Source organism: Nestor notabilis, unplaced genomic scaffold (genome assembly GCF_000696875.1).
Source record: "Nestor notabilis isolate BGI_N333 unplaced genomic scaffold, ASM69687v1 scaffold17064, whole genome shotgun sequence".
NCBI lineage: Eukaryota > Metazoa > Chordata > Aves > Psittaciformes > Psittacidae > Nestor > Nestor notabilis.
Genome location: NW_009924439.1, coordinates 79958 through 93058, shown reverse-complemented (window position 1 = coordinate 93058; position 13101 = coordinate 79958). Strand labels below are relative to the sequence as shown.

The following is a 13101-nucleotide window of genomic DNA, read 5'->3' as shown; positions in this document are numbered from 1 at the left end:
GTAGTTGCTGCCATTCTTTGATAGAGCAGTATGACAAAGGGGAGTTGGTATGGTAGATTTTGTGACTTGCATACGAAAACTTTTACTTTAATTGCCCAATATTTGTGTCTGTGTTCCTCCATAGACTATTTTTTGCATCCAATTAAGAAAACTGCCTTTGGGTGTCCAGCAGAAGATGCTGGATAAATGCAGAGGCTGTGTTTGTTGCCTTAATTACATATCTTACTCACTTGTTTGGCCTTTAGTTCTGGCTGGATTTTCAAGGCTGCAAATCAGCAAGAGTTTCAGTTAATTATGTTGTCACTCATTTTCCAGACAATTACAGTTGTCCATCATTATAATTTCTGTGATATAAGACCAGCAATAAGGAGTTCAGATTTCAGCTGGAATAAATACTACATACTTGCCCAGCATGACTCTTGTATCATAACACACTGCCCATGAATGACCTACATCCTTGTGACAGGTTTGGTACTGCAGAGTGTTACTTGGTGATAATAACTGTGTGGGCTGAAATACACCAACAGAGCCAGGATCTAATTATGTGAGAGGATTCAGGTGGAGAAGGCTTTATGGTAATCACTGTTTTCACCACCTGTGAAAGCCCAGCTGCATTTGACCTTTGCTTTCATAGTCATCTCGATGTGTGAGGAAGAAAGGCCAGACACAGCTGGAGAGCAGAGCCTGCCTCTCAGTTCAAAGGCCTGCTGCAAAGCTCAGTAAAGATTCTGAGCATCGTTCCATAACCTTCAGGCAGCTTTTGTTTCCATACCTCTCTCAACATGCAGTTAAGGGCTCTTGGAGGATGTTGTGGCACATTCCAGGACTGACATAAGGGTTTCCATTTTCAGTTGAGCTATTAGTTACTATACAAGAACTAACATGTCTACATTAGAGTGTAAATGTAATAGCTGCTTATTTCAGAACAGGAGATTTCTCCTCCCCCTTCCATCTGCTCTCCCACTCTGTGGTTTAACAGAGCTGTTACCTAGTGGATCTGTCCTGTTTGTAGTAGAATTACAATATTTCGTCATTAGGGTGCCAAAAGTACAATCGATTATTCAACAAAAGACATGCTCTTTCTTTTGGTAGTGGTGTCAGCGTGAGCAGCTCTACTACTTGCTCTTGCTTCTGCTTTGCCTTGCAGCTGGGCAAAGATCTGGTTTGGGGAATACATTCAAGCTAAAAATAGCTCAGCAAGAAAAACTGCTGAAAGAACATGTTCTTCAGATAACAGTCTGAGCGGTGCAGGCTCCCAGTGCAACTCCTCTGCTGAAGGCTGATGAGGGCTCAAGGCTGTGTATTAAAATGTATGTTGAAGGGTCTTCCAGGTGAAACCACATGCTGGTTATGACCTGGGTCACACTCTGTGGGTCACTGACAGTGGGTAATAATATTTCATTACAAAATAATAGACTATTTATTTTTTATTTTTTTCCCCCAATCTCTGAAGCAGGAGTAAAACTCTGGAGCCCTGTGTTCCCACAGGAAAAAGCCCATCAATGTTACATATCTCTGATTTGGGCAAATTGAGAACATTGTGGGTTTGATGCTTCAGGACAAGCAAACAAGAGGAATCATATAATTCCCAGGGGGTTAGTTCTATCTTATTGTGTATGTTTTACCATTATATTATTTTAAATGAAGGCATCTGCCACTGCTGAAATGATAGTAAAATCAACTCTGATAGAAACTGCTTGAGCAAAAGAAGGGACTCTGCTAGTCAATCTCCAGTAGACCAGAAGCAAACCTTTGCCCAGTGGTGGGGACTGCCACTTTACTGAGACAATACTCCTAGTGAAACAGTTGCATACTTCTGGGTAATGGTACATACAAAAAGAAAGAAACAAGAAGTTAGGTTTTAGCTTCACTGTATAAATGATGCCTAATAAAGTGCCTGTGCTTGATCTCCTGCAGGGAGCTGAGGCTGGCTTCCCAGCCAGTCCTGACCCTGTGAGAAATGAAGTGTCTGTAGGCTCATGACTCAACTTCCCAGGCAGCCAGGAACACAATTTCAGCCACTGCAGTCAGAGGGAACAGGGATGGGAAGACAGAAAGACATGCCAGTTGGACTGTAGCACTAGCTGCATTTCAGAGTCCATCAAACAGAGATGCAGTGCATGGATGGAAGCATCCAAAATGCCCTGAATTGAGCTAGGGTGCTCCCTGTTGCACAACTAGCACTAAGATCCTGCAATACTGTCCACTTAACCTATAAAGAGTTGCTCCTACTAACAGATGCCACTGCAGTTGTACAACTGTGGGATTTGGGTCACTGGAAGAAACCACAGCTGGATTTGCAGTAAGCAGACAAAGAAATACTGGTATGCATAGCTTGTCAGCCTGCCTCTGCTGGCTGTATGTAAGTTCTCCTTCACCTCCTCATTTAAAACAAAATAATTTGGGAATGGCCATTCTTGCTCTGGATACAAACTGCTGAGAGTTTCCCCATGAGATGTGAGCTCTGGACAAGGTACTTCTCTATTCCCTGTAACCTGTATTTGTATATAAAGGACCCTTTGGCAATCTGTAAAGTGACAAATAAACATCTGCAGGCATATTTGCCACGGCAAAGTGTTGCATAAAGCAACAGCAAGGATTTACCCCAGAGCTGGTGATTTCAAGCTGTGTGAGCCTACTAACCCAGCAGCCTCAAACCCTAGCAGGAGAGTGCATGCTGCTGCACTTTGCAGACTGGTTGGAATGTCAGGCTTCATGCCAAGGGACAGCTTCTTAATTACTGAAGTCAATCAAGGAAAGTGGAGCACTTTCTTGGCTTTGTGTAATCCCTAAAAAAAAAAACCAACCCTAAATGATAGTGATTCCTAATGTTGCAAATGCTTCTGGGATAGACGGTCCCTGCTGGGACCATATGTATGACTGCACACCTGCTATCAAATTGCAGGAATCTCTCTGGGAACACTCCCTGGCAACGCAAGGACTTTCTAGTTCTTGCCTGTCACTCACCCACACAGCATCTCCAAAAGGATGGGGTATCCCTGCCTTCAGATAGCATATCACCATCTGTTGTACTATTTTCTGTTTCTCTTGTGCACACTATTGTTAGCCCAGTATTTTTCAGCACAGAGCTAGACCAACAGCTTGCCCTCATGCTGTCATTTACCAAGGCTGGCCAGCCTTTGGCCACAGCATGTTCTGAATCCCACTTCTTTATTGCATTCCTATTTAATTTTTTTTAATCTTTCGAGTTATTTGTTGATTTTCAATGCAAAGAGTGTTCCTGCTATCAGCATTCAGAGTGAAATGAGAGATTTCACTGTCAGCTCAGAGATGTGGCCCAGCACCTGCAGGAGTGCGAGTCCCCTGGTCACAACAGGAGTAATCATCTGTGAGTTAGTTGTTTCACCAGCAGATCTCTGCAGAGCTGGTCTATACCTCTCCTGTACAATAGGGTTAAGCAGGAAAATGTCGCAAAGTGTCTTGGCTGAAAAATCAGGCTTGTAGACCCACCAGGGATTTATTAATTTCCTACTGCAAATAGCATTCAGTGATTCTGGTTTTCTTTGGTTTTAAGTTGGGCTGTGAGAGGAGTATGTCTTGTCACTTGATGCCACAAAGTGTGACACTGAGCGTTACCAACAGGCTAACTTACACGGAAATGAAGAGAGGATTTCAGTTCATAAACATCTTCATATTCTGTCTACTCTTCCCCAAAGCTTTCTAGAACCCTCCTTAGTTCCATTTAGGATCCTGTGTTTAGCTGTGGTGATGTGAAACCAAATAGAGGTTGCTGGCAAATTTCAGTCTGGACAGAAAATTCTGACCTTTTGAAATCTGGGTTGAATAAATATAAGAATTTAATTATGTAACATTTGCTGTTGACCTAAGCATTTGGTTTCCATATCACTGCTATGATTTGTTGCAGTACAACATACATTGTCTTTTACTGTCAAAGTGCAAGGCTGGGACAGAAAACCTTTGTGAGTTCTCCGTGTTCTTGGGAAAGGATTCAATTTTAAGGAGGCACATCTGTGTCTCCTTAGAGTTACTTTCTGACTGCTAGGATAGGAGTTATCTAAGCAGAGCAGCGTAAGGTGGGAGTGACTTCAAGGCTAGAACAGCCCTTGACTCTGCAGACGAGCTCCATCATACACTGCTTTTCTAGGCTTTTGGAGCGTGGTTTCTTCATTGCAGCTGTTGCACAGCAAGTCACAGGTAATCCTGCATTTAAATGCTGGGCCTCTAGTCCACCAGCTAGTCCCTGCTAAGATGAGCTTCCTGCTCTAATCATCCCTGCAGACCTAAACTTGGTATTTCCACATGCTTCTTGTTCACCAGTATTTTTTTCCTGTATGTTGTAAACAAGCCGCAAAAGATTTCTTTAAACTTCATTGCATGATGACTGCAAATATAACTACCACATTAGTAGTGGTTTGTTTAACCTTTACTTAAGGAGGAGGATTTTTCCCCTGTTGGGTGGTATTTGGAAGAACTGTAGCCATTCCCTGTGAGAATTACAATACAAGGCTCAGTGTAACCTGGCCAGAACACGGCTTTTGCAGACCCCCTCATATGAGCCTGATCCCTTTGCAGTAGACCAGCTGCTATCTGGAGAGACTGTTGGGACATCCTGCTTTTTAATTGTTTTTAACATGATTTCTGAAAAACTAATGAAGTATTAATTCATTCAGAATTTAATTTGCTTAATGAATATGATCATCTCCAGGAAATGACAATGGTTGCTCGTCTGTGAGCTGTGTAGTCTTGATTTCTGAGGGCCTTCTTCAACGGTGGGGCACTCATGGTTTTATCCTGGTGTTTGCTCTTGGCCCAGTAGTATTTTGCATAATTTTAACAAAACAAAATGCCTGTCACACCTTTGTACAACAATGGACTAACTAGACTGAAGCAACCTGTTTCTAATGTGATGTAACTCTCAGATTTTGCCAACATGCTGGTTCTTCAAGAAGGTGTGTTTCCTATTTGCCTTGATACAGTTCTCTGCATAAGTAGACTTTGAACAGAAGGAGCTCCCCAACCTCCAGAGGTGTCTGTTTCTTTTTTTTTATTTCACTGCATAAATGCTTGAGCACAGCTTGATAAATCTGGGAGTCCTTTTTTGTCTTTTGATCTGTTACATGTGACAGCTAAAGAAAAAGATAGTAAATGAGAGTGATTTCCAGGGGGGAAAAAAGCCCCACTCGATAGTCTGGAGAGGTCAAAGAAGTGTGCTGACCACTGAAGGAAACTTGCCCTGCTCTGTTTGACCCAAGCACCTCCCAAGCTACACAAATAACAGGAAAAACCCCACAAGACCTGATTATAGAGCTGCAGCTTGCCAGGTGGCCACAGGCAATAGAATCATAAATGTTTATCAATTATTAAAATGTAGTCCTGGCTAAGACTGTACAATATATATTAAGCAGTGTTTGATTAAAACCAATGTCCTTCTGTTCTGATCTCTTTTTCTCTCTTTCCCCCTCCTTATTTTCTAATATTTATTTTCTTCATTTTTCAGCACCTCTTGCCTTCTCTAAGATTATTTCAGCAAGGTAGAAACTGAGCTAGACTGACCCAGTTTTCCTTTATGAAAGCAGCAAGCCCAAGGCTCTGATTCCTGGGAAGAATTAAGATCTTGAATGAACCAGGCTACAAAAGTTGTTCTCGGAGCCACAGGAGGAAGCTGTAGTAACTCAAACAGTATTTGGAGGGCCAGCAACTGCACTGTATGAATTGTGTTTTCCTTGGATCACATACGATGAGCCAGTTCTTGGAAGAGAGTCCAAAAACATGTTCAGGTTCTTCATGCAAAGGTGCAGATGACTCCCGACAACACTGCCCCATAAATCAGTGATAACATACTACTGCGGTACTGGCCATATGACCTCCATATGCACAGGTATGGCCTGGGCAGATGTAACACCACAGAATGGGAAAGCTTTTGACTCTTCCCTTCCCCAGACTAAAAATTTTGTGGGAGAATTGAATTCTAGCTGCTTAGGTATTCTGCTGGCAATTCCCAGCAACAGTTATGGTGAAACAGTTACGGTGAAATACACCCAGTCTGCATATAAATTTGGCTAGCTTTAAAAGAGTGGGGAGAATCAACCCAACACCAAAGCTCCCCCTCTCTCTTTTTTGTTCTTATGTGCTTTAAAGTGGCAAGTCAGAAATCGGGTATGTTAAATCGAAAAACTTGCAGCTGAAGTCCTTTCTGGCTGGGATTTTGCCTATACCAGTTCATGGCATTTCAGATGTACAGTGTCCATCCTATCTTGCTTCTATTTCAACTACAGTGAAGTAAGTGCTTGGCTTAAAGTGCATAAAACTTGCTTCGTGAATTTTATTAACAGGTTTAAACCAAAAAGAAAAAGTCTTAAATAATCTCAGTACCACGGCAACCATCCCCACAAATAGGGAGTGATGCCACTGTGAGTGCCTGAATCACTGCTCAACGCTGGGGTTATCAGGAGCCCACAACTGCTACAGTGCTTGTTCTGGTCTGGGTTTTGTCATTAAGCAGCACAAAGGGTTGTGACAGCCAGAGCAACTTTACTGTGGTCCCTACCGATTCAGTTGCACAAATTAAATTAAAGCAATTTGTTCCTGTAATTACTGGTGCTGCAGATCCAAAGTAGCTTAAGGACCTGAATCACAATCCAGTGTAAGGTGAGGCATTACCAAGCATTACTGGCTTTCTGTAGGTTTCCAGGTTGATTTATGGCTGCTTGTCACTGGGCAGGGCTTGGGCTCAGTTCTTAAGGCACGTGTAGGTGCCTCAGTTCTGAGAGAAGATCTGAGCCTGAACACGCTGCTAGTGGGAGGCAGTTTGGCTGGGCAAAACAAGTGTACTGCTGCTTCCCGAAAATGTTTCTTCCTCATTTAATGACACCTGCTTTAGCAGTTGTCCTGTAAGTTCATTTACACAATTATGCTCCCTTGTGGCACTTTACAGCTTTCTGAACCCTGATTTTTATTTTTTTTTCTCCTATTTCTCGTTTCCTATGTGCTACTTATCCCAGAAGATCTATTCCAGGAACTGACTTTATGTCCCAGAAAAGGCCCTCTATTCCTTTCTGTGTTTACACCTGCTGCTCTGCTCATCCCTTCCCTGCTGTGCATGACCTGCTACCCTTGCCTTCACTGTGCCTGGAAAATGTGTTTGATTATGAATTCATGACACTGGAGCCAGAGAAGTAGAACAGAGTTGTACAAGGAGTTAGTGTCTTCCCAGAAGACAATCTCTCATCAGCTCTGCCCTGGACATGTGAAACTTTTACTTGTCCCCAGGCAGTAGTAACTGTCCTCTGCAGTGGCACTTCCCATGTCTGCACAAAGTGAATGCCCAATGTTTAACAGGTGGTGCTCGCTGAATCCTCAGTGATACAAACCTGCACTGAGAGCAGCTTTGAGTCACGTGCATGTTGTTCAAATCCAAAGCTAACATACAGGACTAAGTCCTCCCTGTTGCAATCCTTTATAAATTAATTAGTGTGTTCAAAAATTCTTTCCAAACATGTTGTTGGCTGGTCTGAGATAGAAAATTGCTCTTTCTGGTTCAGCTGCAAATCATGGCTCTTGCCCAGAGCTGCTGGGGTGCTCCATAAGTAATTGTACATGCACTGTGTTTCATTACTGAAGCAACAAGCAACTCTGGTTAAAGAGCTGCTGTCTGGAGGGTCCGTTACAACCAGGGTTTGTTACTTGCTGACCAGGGATTCATGTTAGTGAACTTCATTCTACTTTGCAAGTCTATTACCTGAAAGGGAACAAAGGCTCTCTAGTCCTTAAGGGTCAGGGTAGTCAAGGTAAGGCACATTGGGATGTACTTGAACCTCTTCTAATACAAGTATATGAGCTGTGCTGCAGCTCCCTTGGACCTGAAAAGCCATGTAAACAGGAGGCTAAACTGATTCATTGCTTGGAGACACTAACAAAACTTGAGCTTTCTCCTTTTCCTCCTGATTTTTGTCCCTGAAGACTGTCTCAGAGTACCTCTGGCAGCAGACACTAAATCTCAGCGTCCTTAGTTGTAAGGCCAGTGCTGTCTGTCAGTGGGTACAAAGCTGGGTTTCCAACTGTGAACTGCTGCCTGACACCAAGGAATAAGGAGTATTAATGCCTATGGAATCCAGACATCTAAATCCCGGAGGCAACTCCAAAAAACCTTAGCTATCACTTGCGCCTCCTCCATTTTTCCAGTCCTTCCCCATCCTCTGCAATCTTGTTCTTTACTGTAGCCCGAAAAGCTGAGCCCATAACAGAAAAGGGACAAAACATTAAGAAAAGCCCAAATCCTCACACCACACCAGGTTTCCAATGTACTTGGGCACTGTGCAAGCTGTTAATAAAATCCCACAGCCACATGCAAATCTCCCGCAGCAACCCCCAGCCAGTCCCTGCTGCCAGCATCTCCTCTTGCTGCCTAGTGCAGAGCAGAGAGAGCAGGAGACTCCTCTGGCTTGCACACACCCCCATGATATTAAATGCTAGCTCTATATATAGCTCCTGCCTCACGCAGGAGCTGAGGCTTTCACACTCTCCCCCGCTGCACTTGCCAGGGTTATTTTTAGCATCAGTGACAAGGTTACCTGGATGATTCTGCCAAATCAGAATGAAATGCATTGAATTGTATGTAGATAACATTAGAGATGACAGCTGATCTTTTCTTTGTGCCTGCTCCTGCCTTTCTGGCTCTGCAGTAAATCTGTGCCAAGTTTTCCCAGCCTTGTGAAATCAGGGCAGTTCCCCAATTTCTAGTTCAGCAAAGTGGGAGTTTAAGCACAGTTGGACCTTCATCAAAAAACCTTGATGTTGAATATAGGCTTACCTCTAAGCTGGGGGTCAGCTCAGTACCTACTTGATTTCTGCATCAGGGCTACTAGTAGTTTGTAGACACCCTCTCCCTCCCTTTCTTGGTCAAAATCAAATATTCCCCAAAGTTCCATGGATTCAGTCCAGTTTCCCACTGAATCTCTCGGTCTGGAGGGCTGATGCCTTTTCAGTGCAAAGCTGGGCTGAGACATTACTGTGAGGAAGTGGCACTGGACACGCTGTTCTCAAAGCAGGGCACAGCTTTTGTTTCGTTGATAGGTAGAATTTTCCCTTATGACTGCTCCATGTTGAACTGTCATGCTTTATGCTTTTAGGCTGCAAAATCGGAACTGCTGTTTGCTTGGTATTGTTCTGTCTCCACTGTGAACTTCACGCTCTGTTATGTGAGGCTGAGGTACAACCCAGGCTCTAATCTGGGTGTGCATTTAGCTATGCCTGCAGTTTCTGGGCAAGTCAACTCAAAATGCCTTTCCAAGAACCTCAGGGCAGCACTAGAACACATTTCCAGATGCGGTAAAGTACTGAATGAGATACCTCCTTTTCACTTTACATTGCCAAGAAACCTTGCCCCAGCATGATCCACTTACTCATGCCAACATTTTCAATGTGGTAAAGATCAGGTTTAGGTATTTGAGCTTTGGTTCCACTCTGTGTCCACAAAAGCATCATTCTTCCCGTCTGACTCCTTTGATGCCCACATTGCTGTATCTGAATTCCTCTCTCCATAATCTTTTAAGTGCTGCTTAAAGCATCGTGTCTACTTATGCAAATATCCAAGGAGGTGAAACGGAACATGAAGTGAAAATTACAAGTGTAGTCTTTTCCAGGAATTCATGTTTTCATTGAAACACTAAGTAATAGTGGAGTGCCTTTAACTGTGGTTATACAAGGCGTGCTTGAGAAGCACCAGCCACCCAGGCAGTTTAAACATGAACTTTCTAAGCAGTCACATATCAAATTTAATTAAACAACCTTTTCCTGCGTCACTTTTCAGTCTAGCAACTATTTTACTCCCCCAGGTTTCAGCTTCTAGAACAAAGTAAGTCTGTAAGGCAGAAAACAGGTATTGCAAATAATCGTACTTGCAAATGTCTCTTCTGCCTTTTGACACAAAGAGCTCTCAATTCATGGAATTCCACTGAGGGCTTATTATCTGCGCTCCCAACACATAATAATGGGAACCAAGACCTGTTGGGAGCCCTGTTGCCTAATGCACAGTAGAATATTGCAAGTGCACACTATGCCTGGGGCACTGGGGACGTGTGAATTAGTAAAAGAAACACTACTGGAAAGGGAAATCTTGGGAAAATGGAATCTTGCCATTTTGGATGGCGGAGGAGGGAGACATGGTTGTTTCCATGGCAACAAGTGGGAGGCTGAATTGGCTGGGAGCAGGAAATAGGGAAATACACTTTTCAAAAGCAGCAGTGCACATAAATGGATACTTGAATCTGAACTCACGCTGCTGTCAGTCAGTGGTAGATCTAAAGTCAGTGGACTTGCACTGCTTAAACGTAGAATCTGCCTCAAAAGATATAGCAGAATTCCTCAATCTCTCTTTTGAGATGAAATGAATGGGAAAGTGAAGAAAAAGAAGGATTTTAGCCTTGACTGCATAAACACTCGTCAGCACGAGAGCAGAGAGCTGGTTTTCCCAGAAGGTTCACAACTACCATTGCAATGTGTTACAGCCAGAACCATTTAAAAATACTGCACTTTAGAGAAAATGTTGGGGTTTTTTATCTCTCCATTTTTGAAGTTACATAGATGCTGTTATTCAGTATACTTTGTATGTTACATACGTCAGCACAGCTTTCCCTCCAGAGTATAGCACTGTGGGACTGAGGCAGTTTGCTAGTGAGCTTTCAAATGTGTACAAATATGCTGAGAAATATTGGTCTTGAAAACAACTGCCTGTGTACTTGTACTGTGTACTTGCCATTCTCATGCAGCCAACCATTGAATAGCTACTCATTAATCTGCCTGGACACTATTCTTTTGTGCTAAAGTACAGGTCTCTAGTATGATGGCATATATGGGTTCAGAACCAAGCCAGCGAGTCCCATGGCTGTTATCAGTGTTGCCAGTGCAGCAGCAGCAGTGTGCTCTTATCTGCGTAAGTAGTTGCAAAATCATCCAGAGAACAGACATTTCTATTGGATCCCATTTCCCAGCCAGTACCTTACACCAGAACTCTTAGGATTCCTTAGTGATAAACTTCCAAGCTGTCACAAAGAGATTATGCTGCACAAGAATCGGTAAAATGGATGAATTTTAAGACCACAAAATCTCATCCAAGAGTTTCTCTCTTTGCAGAGAGGTTACATTTCAATGCTACTGCCAGGTTGTGCTCTGAGTGGGAACTCTGTGGTTGTCTGGATTTTGTGGAGTGAGACCTCATCAGTCCCAATCAGAAACTCCACAGGGATATCCCTAGGGCTTTGAGTCTTTGGCCTTTACCAGTACCCGGGTTTACTTTTTGTTTTTTTGGACACTTACTTGCTTTCCCTGGTGTAAATATTTTTCTGCATGCATCCACCACCTGAGCTTGTTTGCATGATCATGTTCTGTTCTGGTGGATGAGTTAAAAGCTGAGTTCTGCCAATGCACATATGTGCTGGAAGTTGTATGGGAAATCGCTTCCAATCTGTTTTGCCATTCCTGCCTATTCCAGCAATCTCTGCACCGTCTGTTCCCTGAGATGTGCTGAATCTTCCACATTCCGGGAGGAAGTTGCTAAATGAAAGCCTGTGTTCCACTGCTTGGAACAAAGATGGCTTTTAGCCATCCTCTAGAAATCACCAATGAGACTAATGGCCTGTACCAAAGACTGCTCCATAGGGTGACAGCAGACACTATCGAGGCTTCCTATACCTATAGAGAGCTTCCTTTACCTATAGAGAGTACATTTTCCAGTTTTTAGTAATGACCAACCCTTTTCCAGTAGAGCAGTTTCCTTTTTAAGTCCTTGTACTGACACTTGACTTTAGGTATGCCTCCTTTAAAATAAATATTTAGGCTCCTTATTAAGCAAGAGAAATAGTAAATGGAAAGGATAAAGCCTGTAGTTACGCTACTTGAAGCTGCGATTCCATTAGACGTTTCACACTAAGAGAAGTCAGACTGTATTGAAGAGAGATGTGACCTTCTAGGCAGCTCAGTAATATGAGGTAGGCTGGATATGTCACTGAATGTGATGGCTGAACTTGATTTTAGGGATGCACTGGGGTGAAAACCATTTTTTGTATATTTTAGAACCATAAAATTAAGCTCCTGACCTATGAAGACATTTCATGAGCAATTGATTGGCCCAAATACTGGCATTAACAATAGTGGAGTGCACCTTGAAATATTTCCCTGACATGAACACAGAAAGCTTGCAAGGTCAAGATGGTCAAGGCCATGGTCAAGGTCTGTGGCAATTTCCTTCCTAAGACAATAGGTATTAACGTGGCACATCTATGATTTACTCTGCCTGTACTGCCTTGGAACATAATGTAAACTGTAAAATGACATTCTCTTCTTGTATGGGATACACAGGGGATTTTTTGACAGGAACTGTCATCTGCTCTGTCTTGGGCAGTCACTGGCATGATGTGCTGTTCTCCTTTGGGTATTAAGTGCTACCATGCTACAGAGAACAAACAGCAGTCACTGAGACTGGAGGAAGGTGTTTACTCTATCTCCAGTGCTGCAGGAGCATCAGGAAGTGCACCAAAATCTTGTCTGTGTTCACTCAGCAGCTCATTTCTTAGCTGAGGGCAAGTGTGCCTATGGCAGTGGTGTTTTCCTCCATAAACTCTGGCCTATTTGCTTTGATCCATATGCATACTTCTCATTCCCTGTCCCCTGAGGTAAAGTTTAATCAAATGCACACACATGAATGGAGCTAGTCTAAATATCAATAAATGTTTCTTTCAGGAGAGGCTTGGGATATTTAATATTTAATAAGCCTCAAAAATGAACCTTTATTCATGTTTCTCAATTTGATTGCAAGTGTTTTGGCGGTGAGCAGTGTTTGCTGTCCCAGTGTGGGCAGGCACAGCGCAGATTATTTAACAATCCACTTTGTCTCATCTAAAATATTCATGTTTGCAGATATCCAAATGTAGCTCTCAAAAAAAACAAACCCCACACATAAAACCCAAATGGTGCAGTCTGAGCCTCATAGAACCTTAAATTTTTGCTCTAGGCTGCATGCCACAGTAATGCTGTTTCTCTCTTAGCTCTACCCTGTTGCCCTGGTTACTGATCAAAACCAGTCCATCCCTGCTGTCCCTGCTGCTGGCCTTGAGCAAACACCTC

At 43.0% G+C, this 13101-nt stretch overlaps 1 protein-coding gene across 1 annotated transcript in view; it reads right to left on the bottom strand.

Annotated features, from left to right (window-relative positions):
• Nucleotides 1–13101, bottom strand: part of PHACTR3 (phosphatase and actin regulator 3) — a 48322-nt gene that overhangs the window by 13263 nt on the left and 21958 nt on the right. The gene's annotated exons all lie outside the window — the stretch shown is intronic.